A 12,127-nucleotide genomic window follows, 5' to 3' on the forward strand; every position below is an offset into this window, starting at 1 on the left:
CTACTTTTCAATAAGTTTGACTTGATCAATGGACCTACGAAATTATTAAATAAATTATATAAAGTCGTCAAGTGTAGATTTAAAACTTCGTTTGAATATATATATGTAAATGAACTACTAGGTACTGAAATATTTTAAAATAGGTACAAATAAGATTTGCTTAACACAAAATCATTTTTCTTAGGTTACCATTACGGAGTATGCAAGTCACAAGACTTTTAGAACAAGTTTCCGGTTTCCAGAGTTTATATTATTCGTTTATTCTTTCCATTTTCTACAGTCTAGAGCCAAAGTAAAATCCAATTCTTCTTTGATGCAGAAACTTAAGCTTATTTCTTTATGTGCAATATAAACTACCTTTTCTAAAAAGGACTCAAGTACAAATTGTACCGAAGCGAAGAGAAAATTCACTGTGGCTTTTCATTTACCTTTTATAATATAATGGCAGCTGGTAAATTAAATTATCAGATCTTACTTATAAATTTATTTTGTACTAAACAATGATTTTTTGTCTTTGTTCGGTCGGATGAAGCAAACAGTTCTGTGTGTGAAATAGAACCTGAAGCCTGGACGAGTGTTTTCTTCTATATGGCTACTCTCAGTTAAAAATTCTGCTAAAGAAAATCGAGTATAGAAAAGTCTGTCTCAGTAGAAAATTATAAAAATAGAATGCTTAGTGTACTAAGTTGGTGTATAAAGAGAATTTTCGGTTAAAAATCAAATGCAAACAAACTCCGATACAATTTTATAAATATTTTGAAACAACAACAATGTTTTGAGTTTGTCCAAATTTTAGTAGACAAGAACTGAATTCAACCCCCTAGGGAGCTGTTAATATTAACATATTACAACAGAGATGGAGAACATTTTATAGAAGTCTAGGCATCTACAGGGCTTATGACCTGTCATTAACTGGTTTTAAGTGGCCACTTTACACACTGTGTAACATTCACCATTCTGCCCACATTTAAACATCTATATTCCTTCAATTCCTTCATCTGTTGATGTTTCTGAAGTTAAAGAGCTGAAACGTTTATTTATGCGGGTGAGATTCATCTAATTGAATTATTTCACCTACATACTAGGCAACGCCTAAAAATGTTATTTTTTCAATTTCTATACTTCTTCATGGGCCAGGTGGATTTGTCAACAATATTTTGAGTTTGTCCAAATTTTTGTAGCCAATGACTGGATTCGACTCCCCGGGGAGCTGTCAATACTAAGATATCACAACAGAGATGAAGAACATTTTAGATAAGGTAATACAAAAGTCTAGGCATATACTGGACTTATGACCTGTCAATGGCTGGTTTAATTTATTTAGTTAAATCAGCCGTCGCCTCAACACCCCCCAATTTTCTCCGGGCCTCCTACCGCCCCCCTGGAGGCGTTCAGCGTCGTTATCGTTCACTTTGATAAATACTGGTTTAAGTGATCAATTCACTAACATTCACAATTCTGTTCATGTTCGATCATCCGTCAATTCTTCCATCTTTTGTTCTGATGAAGCAAGCAATGTGTGTAGGTGAGATTTTTCCGAATTATTTCACCTAGGTTTAGAAACCGCTTGAAAATACATTTTTTTATATTTTTGATCTCTTCAGATCGATTGTTTTTGTCAAAATAATTATTATATTCGGTCTATATATAATCCATGTAAATATGTAGACTTCTATATTCTCTTTTAGAATTTGAGGCACAGTCAAATTAGGGTGGGTGGATACTTCTTATTAATTACTTTCGTTGTATTTATTTAGTTTCTACTCGCAAGTAAAAAGTTGCATTAATATACATATTATTTAACTGCGTGTCGGACTGATTATGTCTAATTAATGTCGACAAAAGCGGCCGTAATCCCGTTTTTTCGCACTTCAAAATTGAACCGATTTGCTGCTTTTTTTTTTTAGAAGTATCAGAATTAAATTTTTTGTGTCAGTGCGTTTTGCGTTTTTCAAAAATAGTATCATAATAATCATAAATCATAGCATACCGTGCGTCCGAAGACAGCAGATACAACTGGGCTAAGGGTTTAAGATGATTCTAGTTCCCATCATAAACAATTCTTTGAGAAAACAAGACGCCAATGGTAAATATCTATAGTGTGTAAAAAAAACATTGCTCTAGTGCCATAATCTAGGGAGAAAATACTGGAATACGTTTGAATGGAGAAAAGCGATATCGTGTTTCCTTTTAACTGGTCCAGAATACTTTTTAAATAACTGTCTACAGCGAGCGAGTTCTAAAAATCATAAGAAAAAAAAAACAATATGGAAAAATCGAGCGTTAGGTTTGCTTTTGTAGTTTATATTTTAACTATGATCGCAAAATGTTGATTGTAAATCGAAAATCATGACTTGGTCATTAGATTTGCCCTCTCTCTTATATTTCATTTTTTTTACACTTTACTTTATTAATACACAAAAAATCAAATGTATATGAATTATGTTAGATGAAATGTAAAATTATATTACTGTTGCATAAGTTTCATTACATAATATGCATAGTCACTTCTAATTTGCATGAAAAATGCGTTGTTCTTGAAATACCTATTGGCTTTGGTTTCTGTTATTTGTGGTTGTTTTGTTATATCCTATTCGCCTAACAGTAAAAATAATGCACCGTGCGATACCGGCCGGCTTTAGCACCTCGGTCGGGCTGTCGGCCTGCGGCTGCGGGCGGCGGCGCGGAGCGAAGTTAGCAGCTCTTGGCGCTCGGCGCCATTACCGAGTCGCGCGTTGGCCCGTGCGCCTGCCAGCTCCTGTCGGGCTCGGGCCGCGCGCCCGACCTCCTCCGCCACCACTCGGCTCCTCTCGGCAGGCTTAGTGATGAAAATAATTATTTTTAATTCATTAGCATGCGAAAATTATTAGCAGGTTGAATGCTATTTTAAATTGGTAAAAGAACTGACGTCAGTTTAGCGTTGCCAACCCCCATCATGCGAAAATCAGTAGATACAGAAAAATAAATCGATAGATTTTGGCACATTCATTGTCCTAGAGGTGGGAATGTTGGGGGGAAGGGGTATCTATTGAAATTTCCCTACCCTTTTTCATTACAAAATTTTGGTAAACATGCAAGTGGTTTTTTTTAAAAATCAAACCAAATGGCAGCCCCCTCGGATTAATGGCTGACGCTTGCCTAAAACACAAAGTGTTCCGGATTTGATTTCCAGTGAGATCACAATAATTTTCGTAAATTTTTACTTTATTGTAATTTTAAGCTTAATGATAAAGTAATAACTACTAAAACGTATCAATATTAAGTGACCTGCTGACATTCCAATAAATAAAATAGAAACTTTGAAGTATGCATTATGTACGACCGAAGGATAATAAGTATTCATTATAATAATGATAATAATAATATTTGGCTGATTTATATAGCGCAATTTTTGTAAAAAATCACCTAAAGGGCGCTTTACAATTGTATACCTAAACTTACATTCTAACTAAACTTAAGTGATATATTATGTTTCCAGATTTAAAATTGAGGGTATGATAGTCTAAAGTGGGATTTATTTGGGATCTGAACTGACTGGGGCTGTCGATGATTCGTAAGTTTGAAGGCAATTGGTTCCAGGCAGAGGGGCCGGCGGCGGCAAAAGCACGATCTCCAAATCTAGTGTTTGGGAAGCGCCGGATTTCGACAAGTTTTCCTCTTCCTGAATCAAATGCTGACCTAAGAGTAGATTTTTTTTGACATGTATTTTCCCTAATACAAAGGTCCAATAGGTATTTTGGAGCCATTTCATGAAGGGATTTGAATACTGTCCAGCACAGCTTGTATTTTATTCTCTCTGGGCTTTTTAACAGTTCAAATCTCGAAGATGTTTTGAGATGTGAGAATATTTTTTCACTCCCATAATAAGCCTTGCTGCTGCATTGAAAACAGATTGAAATATATTAGTTTGATATTTTGGGAGATTTGCGTATATTCCATTACAGTAATCTAGACGCGAAACGACATAAGCATTTACAAGAGCTTTAATTGCATCTATAGAAATATATCTCCGCACGGATTTGATCTGTCGGAGATGGAAGAAACCAGCACTTACCGTTTTATTGTCTTGAGAATGAAGAGAAAGATCTAAATGAACACCCAGTAGTTTAACATTTGTACTAGGGGTAAGATCACAACCTGTGATTGAAATTGGAGATTGGTCTAAAAGGTGTTGTCGCTTTTTTGTCGCTGTCAATAAAAGCTCAGTTTTAGATGGATTGAGTTTGAGTCTGTTTGATGACATCCAGTTGTTGACGGTTTGAATGCATTGAGACAAATGATTTTTGAAATTGTTTATAATCAACAGATTGTGGAAAAAGTTTATTCCTGAGAAAATAGAAAAAAAATGAGTATTTGGTTTATTCATTGTAAGTTCGGGCGCACTCGGAGTCTCCTCGATTCGAGATCAGAAGGTTTGAGCGAGTTCGTCTAAAGTAATTCGAAACGCAAATAAGGCTTAAGTAGCGTTATTACGAGGACAGGACAATATTATCCTATCCCAGAATCTGACCAAATGTCCTCGTGTTAAAAGAAACTTAGAGGACAGGACAATGGACCAAAACATTGTCTTAAGAGATAAACGGGTAGGCTATCTCCGAAATTAAATGGATTGCCCCCATCACTGCACGCGGCTTTAATGTCCTTGTGTAAACATATATGGACGAGACAGTAGGACAATAGCAACTAGCTTCGCGCGTGCTCGTCGCTCCGCATATTTTCTGCCGAAAATTTCAGGCAGAAATAAGACCTTTTCATTATCTAGTTCGTTCTTCAATAATTCCAATACATCTTGGTGTAAAATAAATTATATTTTTCTCGAACATTTTCGCAGCATTCCACGAGTGAACGGCGGTCAAATTGCTGTTTTATCCCGTTGTCCTGTCCTGCACAGTCAAAGCTCTTTGCGAAACTGGCACAGGACGATATTGTCCTGTATATTGTGTTGTCCTCGTGTGAACCCAGTTTTACCTTTGACATTCAAAATAATTTGACTCTTGCTATTAATTTTGTAAAATTTGTATTAAATTCACAATGCTAATGCTAATTTTTTCCATTGCACAGAGTCGGAGAGACAGAAGACTGAGCCACAGTCGCGCATTGCCGCTTGCCGCTTTCCGCTTGACGCTCGGTGTCTCGCGACTCGGCCGCTGGCGCACGTTGCTATTATTGTTTTCATTTTGTCGCTACTTTGTCTTTGTAAACACGTGCTCTTGTTTACCTAGTGCGTTTCGGTACATTTCTCCGAAATTGTGACTTAAAGTGGCAGTGAATGATGCGAAACTACATATATGTGTGCGTGAAATAAGGCAGTGTACCGAATCTAGTGTGACTTACGCGCTATTACGTACATTTTTATAAATAAAGTTTTGTGAATGTATTTTTAAGAATATTCAATACAGAGTAAAGTAAACATGTATACATTTATTTTATAATATAAAATGAGCTGCAATACATAGAATAAAATGAAATTTGTATTTGAAGTCAGCGGACTATTTAAAAAAAAAGATTATTTACACAGAATAAACTAACTAAAATAATTAATGGCGTTTTTTCAAACGGTAACAATATTCGCCATCGCGATGTCAATATAATTTAAACGTAAGTGACAATAAATGCACCTAGTTGCGCCAACAATAACATACGAACAGATTATTTTCACAAGACACTGATTAGGAACGGAAATTTTAAATCTTGAAATGTTGTAAAATGCCTCCGGACATTTTTGTAAAATTATGTATTAATTATGACATCTATCAAAGTGGATCTTTACTTTTTTTTGGATTATACAAGTTTCGTTTTTATTAGTTCTCTAATTTTTCTAAAATTTGATTTCATCGTTCTAATCGCAGGTTATCGTCCCCAAGCATTGTCGCTTGTCGCTTGTCGCTTTGTGTGGATAGAACGCGGCGTCTTAATTTAGGACACGGCTCTCTGTTCGCTAAGGCACGTAGGACCACCGAGTGGTGAGTTCTTGCTCTGCGCAGGCGCTACTTAACCCTTTCTCACACCACGGCATCGGCACCCTCTTTCCTTTAGCTAGTTATGCCCAAGCCGGTTTAGGAAAAATAATCAAATAACCAGTTATTTATTTTATTTTGTTTATTTTTATTAACATAAACGGCAAATATGCCTTTTACAAATATTTATAATATTAACATATTTGGCTTAATATTTTTTTTTTATGGTTATGGGTTCGTATAACGATAATAGGACGTCCAGTGAGCTAAAAGTTAGTAAGTGGTACTAGAAATATCTTCCAGACGACAGCAACTAATTTTTGATCATACGTATTTATAATATTCAAAACAAATATTTTTTAATAGACGATTATACCGATTAATTAGAGGTTCTGCTTTAAATGTTGTTATTTCTTAACTAGAATTCAGAGAGTGGATGTAGCTGGTACACGATTTCAGGGATCAACTGTTACAATTGGTGTACCAAAAGGTTCTATATTAGGACCTTTCCTTTTCCTCGTCTATATTAATGACTTTTCTCATCTTGTAAATAATAATCATGAGATTGTATTATTGACGACATCAATAATGCTCTCTTTATGGTGTTGAATTGGTTTAATTCCAACAATTTATCACTAAGATTAACTAGGCATTTACAGGGCTTATGACCTGTCATTGGCTGGTTTAAGTGGCCACTTTACACACTGTAACATTCACCGTTTTACCTATGTTTGAACATCCTTAGTTAATCTTAATGACTCCCGAGGGGGTGCAATCCAGTCTTTTTTCTACGAACATTTGGACCAACTCAAATATTATAATTTATCATTAAACGAAAAAAATACAAAATGTGAAAGATTTGTGACATGTAATGTCAAAAAACAAGTAACGCCTAGAGATAAGAAACGGGATCTTGTTGATACTACTATTTTCTTGGGTATAACATTAGATTCTAAGCTTCAGTGGGATTTACATGTAGCTGGTTTATCTAACAGCCTTAGTTCTGCAGCTTACGCTGTTAAAGAGATTCAACATCTTACCGATATAGAAACAGCTAGGTTGGTCTTTTTCAATAAGTCAATATTTTGCCTTGAACTGCATACGGTTCTATAAAAAAAACCTTTTGAAAGTCAGGTTTTATCAACAAACACATTTAAGAATTTTGTCAAGCACAGGCTGTTTTTAGGGGATTATTATAGAGTCGTAGAGTTTTTATTTCTATAATAAAAAGAGTCGTAGAGTATTTGCATGACAATACAGCTCGGCAGTAGATTCGTGGTTTCTAATTTTGTTTGTTTTGATGATTTGTATTATATTGTTCATTTTTAATTATGCATTGTTGTTTGAATTTACTGATTTTTCAATTGGATTACATAGTTTTAAGTCATTGACGTTTATGAAAGATTGAAGGAATCCTATGTAAATAAATAAAAAATACGAATATCCGTTACAATTATTAAACAAATATTTTGGGTTTGCCCAAGTTGAAATTGAGTTTTTTAAAAATAAATATGTGTATATGTTTTTATGTATACCTTTTCTATATATATTTCTTTAAAACAAAATAAGTTGAAAAGCCCCCCTCACTAGGGGAACCTGTTCTAAGGAGGACTGTACAGTGTTTTGTTTTATTATTTATTTATGTATTTCACATACCATTTAATTTTTTTTATTTATTTCTTCTGTCCTAATTTTCTTCAGACATATTTGTTTTTTTTTAATACAGTTTCTTATCAGTTAACCCAATTTTATGTGAACGAACATATTTAACACAGATGGAGAAGTTGTTTTTCATTTCTGATTATTTCTATGACAGATTAACTTTTTAAAATATTTCACAACCGGTTATATTAGGTATTACATTTACGTATAATCGAATTATTCGATTTCCATTATGCTCATAACTATTTTTAATCCTCCGACCCTCTTCAAATCTCAGTCAAGACCGTCGTGATCGGAATATTTCGTGACATCCGGATTTTAAACGGAAGTTTAGACAAACGATTTGTATTTCAAACGGGACCAAATCGAGTTCCCAAAGTTTAAAAATACCTACCCTTTTTAATTACGATTTAAAAAAACACGAAAGTAAAATAATATAAGAAAATAAGAAAAGTTAACGGCGATTAACGCTTCTTATCAATAAGTAATTATTGTAATTAGCATTGTATACTAAGTATTATTGTTCTAAGATAGATGGCAGTAATTAAAATAAGTTTTTTTTCAGATTTTAAAAATTATTAAATTAATTTTAGTTTTTTTTCCATATTCTCAGATGGGAGTTTATTTATTTTTTAAATGTGAAATAAATATTTATTTTATAGGTTAACTTAGTAGTTATTTGTGAAAAAGGGTGCCGGTTGTGGAGGGAGGGAGGTGCGTGTTTTTAACTCTCGGAAGCATCGGAAAAAGCACACTATTCGGAATGATTATACAGGTGTTCTTTAAACCCTGTCACACCCGAAATCACGATGATCGGTATGGGCAAAAAGACATATAAGCATATTAAAAAAATATTTAGAACGAAAAATGTTTTTTTTTATAGAAAATATTAAAAAAAACAAATGGTTGCGTAATTCTGCAAGCGAGGGGGGCGCCGCCGCGTGGTTGACGGTATATGGCCCATTTCACATGTGCAGCGCGTATCCATGCGACATCGCATAGTCAGTAGAATTGTATTTGTGTGTGTGAGAAGGGGATGGGGACTGCGGAACTATTTCATTCCTAAAGTATCGATTCGAATATTCGAATATCGATTCGAAGTTACGGGATCATGTATATATATAAATATACATACAAATTTCATTTGTATGTGTATATATATAAATATACATACAAATTTCATTTGTATTTTCCAAATTATATACCTAACTTCTTTAAAATTTCATAACCTTGATTCATTGAAACACAGAAAAGATATCTTCAATCAGATCCTGCTTTACAAAACTGTAAATAATAAATTTGATTCCCCAGAACTAATTAATCTACTTGCATACCATGTCCCCTCTAGACGCACTAGACTGATATTTTCTATCTTCCTAACATTAATTCTGAAGATGTTTTTTAAATTAACTTAAACTTACTGTCTTTTTTTTTAAAGTTGCTTTTCATCGGTTTTTTGAATCCCTTGAAATATGTAGGTACGTAAATATATTTTACCTTTAAAAAAAATGGTTTGTGCACTTGATCATGTTTTTTTATTCTTTTTTATTTTAACTCTTACTTTTTAATTACTTTAAGTAAGTTTTTTTATTAATGTTAATATTATTTCCATTTATGTAAATACTAACTAGAAACTTTTAACATAACTTTTTTACTTCGATTTTAATTATTTAATTACTTTCATTTATGTTTTTTTTCCCTTACAATATTGTACTTAAAAAATTCAAATAGTTAATTGATAAACTTAGCATGTAATATAATATGTAAACTTCACCGGTCCATTAGAGTTAACTCTAAATTTATGTACTATAAAACCACATTATTAACACATTATAGAATTTATACAATGGTTTCAATATGTCGGTACAAATATATACATTTATATATAATGTGTACAATTACATTATGAGGATAACTTTTACTGTACAATAATAATATTTATGCTAAGTACCTACTTGTTACAATGTATCAGTATTATGGTACATGTTAGGGAGGGGGACTAAATATATTGTGTGAGGGTGTGTATTTACTAAATATATTGTGTATTCATGTATGGGTGTGCATATATGTGACAATGTGTAGTGAATATAAGTTGACTTATTGAACAATGATTGTCAAAAAATAATGGTTTTTTTCAAACCTTTATGAGGAAAGCTATCAACCACCTTATCAATCGATTTAAAATTGTTAAGAATGCTCTGGCCTAAAATCCAAATTCAAAAATATGTAAAAATTTCAACAAAGTAATAAAAAACAAAAATATAAATATATATGTAAGTACTCATATACACACATACGATTACATCATTAAATTATTATTGAGAATAATATTCCGGCACCCTCCAACATACCCGTCAAAACAGCTGTTCCAATACATGAAGGTGCTGGATATGAGACAACTGTACCTAAAAGAAGCACTTACACGCTTTTGGTCGAACAATGAGGAGAGGTCTCAGCAAAATGTCCGTACGAGGTTTTCCCAAAGCATGAATTATGACATACCCAAAACCCGTACAACTTTTGCTCTTTCTTTTGCTTTTGGAGGATCTTTGTGAACACCATATGCTCCAACTAGGTAGCGGACATAGAATGATGATGATGATGATGACTTTTGATAGGTTGACTATCAAACAATTAGTAAAAAGTTAGTGCAAATACCGCTTTTTCGCTATTTCGATCAACTCTATTTGATGTTCAAACGTGTATCTTGAAAAGAATTGGTCCAAAGAAAAAAAATATATGAACATTTTTAATAACTTTTATTTTCTTAGGCTTTCATATTTTTTATATTAAATCTATAGGGACGTAATTAAGAGCAAAAAACTTTTTTTTTTTTAAATTGCGGCATGAGCGGTGGTCGTTCAAGGTCACACACGGTTTTACTAACCTTTGGGAGCCTGAGGGTGAAAAAATTCCGCGAGCGCCTGAGGGGGTACTACGAATACCCCAGCTAAAATGCTATAAATACGTCTTAAAAAAAAAAAAAAAAAAAAATTGTCTTTATAATTGTCATGGTATTGTTTATAAAACTGGTTCATAATATTTCCAGTTTTCTGCGAAATTCATACATTTTTTCATAAAATACTGCTGCGATAATATTTTATATGGCAGCGCGCTCCTCCCGCTGCCACGTTTTGGATACCACTGATTGAAATTACGCCACTAGCTAGCGGGGCGGTACGGCGGGCGGTCGGGAGAGGGATGAGCGAGTTCGTAAACCATATACAGCGTGTTTGTTAATTTATTTGAATTAATTTTAAAAACTAATAATATTTTACAAAATAATATAGAAAAAAAATCACACAGCTCAATCTTAATGTGTTTAAAATTGTTGGTATGTTTCCCAAATAAAATACAATAAAGTATAACACGGCACGAATTCCTTTTATCGGTTACATAGGTAGATATATTATACAATTTTACAGAATACGACGACTAAAAAAAATACAAAATAGTAATTTCTATTACTCCACAGTAACTCCATGGCAAAAAAACTTTGAAAAATCACTAAATCGATTTAAAAAAAATTAAGTACAATAAAAAAAAACTCGAGACCTTAAAAAATCTAAAATACGAAATTAAAAAACTTGAAAATCAAATAATCAAGAAATAAAAACTCAAAAATCGAACAACGCCTTGTAAAAATTTATAAAATATGCAAAATTAAAATAAAAAAAGTTAATTTGGACGTAGGACTAATTATGTTATGGGAACGTGTTGTTGAAGTTGAAGGTAGAATATTGCTCCATTGGTAACCCGATTTAGAAGCGAAGACGTTTTCTCCGTCATTTTGGCTGTTTTCTTCTAAATTAACACTATCCTGGTCGAAATAATCAGATTCATCGTAATCTTCGATTACAAAGTCATCTGTTTCAGAAACATCATCTGAAGATTCTAACTCTAAATCACTGTCATCACTGGAAGACACTTCAATATCCGTATCGTTTAAAAGCTGCTCAATGACATCATCCGTCAATTTTTTTCTACTCATTTTGAGATTGGTGAAGTAAAAAAAGGTTTTATAAATTTTAAAAAATTCACTTATTATTCAAAAAACACCTTTGTATGCAAAATCCAATGCGCAATATCCAGATAGCTAAATATAAAAATTATGTTTATTTGAAATTATTAGTCATAATAATACTTTTTTCTAAACACCCTTAGCATGCAAAATCTTACTCGCGTAAACTGGATTGACCGAAGTATCAAAGATCACTAAACTGTAGAGCAAATAGCAAATGAATTGTGATGCATGCTGTTTGCGCGGTGGGGAAACAAAGACAAATGTGAATTATTATTAAATGAGTTCCGCGGAAAAATATTTTAATATCTTCGATACATTTGTAACATAATGGAGTAGAGTTATGCATAAAATGAAATCAATATGATGATTAACAAAAAAGGTATTGAACAAATTTTTTATTTTATTTTTTTATTTTTATTTATTTGGATAACCAACAGCTATAATGATACCATATTTATATAACAAAACAAATAACAAATAAGCC

The 12,127-nt window shown here is 32.9% G+C and overlaps 1 protein-coding gene across 12 annotated transcripts in view; it reads left to right on the forward strand.

The window, feature by feature from the left end:
- Positions 1–12,127, forward strand: part of SNF4Agamma (SNF4/AMP-activated protein kinase gamma subunit) — a 246,485-nt gene that overhangs the window by 118,348 nt on the left and 116,010 nt on the right. For 3 of the 12 annotated variants that reach the window (XR_015824235.1, XR_015824234.1, XR_015824239.1), the window contains exon 9: positions 5,062–5,400. The exons of 5 other annotated variants lie outside the window; for them this stretch is intronic. The gene's annotated coding sequence lies outside the window, so the exon portion shown is untranslated. Of the gene's footprint in view, positions 1–5,061; positions 5,406–12,127 lie in introns of those variants that run through there. 4 more of the 12 variants (XM_088236770.1, XM_088236782.1, XM_088236789.1 and 1 more) reach the window with 2 other exon arrangements.

The sequence above is a fragment of the Micrasema longulum genome, unplaced genomic scaffold, assembly GCF_059751315.1.
Source record: "Micrasema longulum isolate JH-2025_06_02 unplaced genomic scaffold, ASM5975131v1 h1tg000097l, whole genome shotgun sequence".
Lineage (NCBI taxonomy): Eukaryota > Metazoa > Arthropoda > Insecta > Trichoptera > Brachycentridae > Micrasema > Micrasema longulum.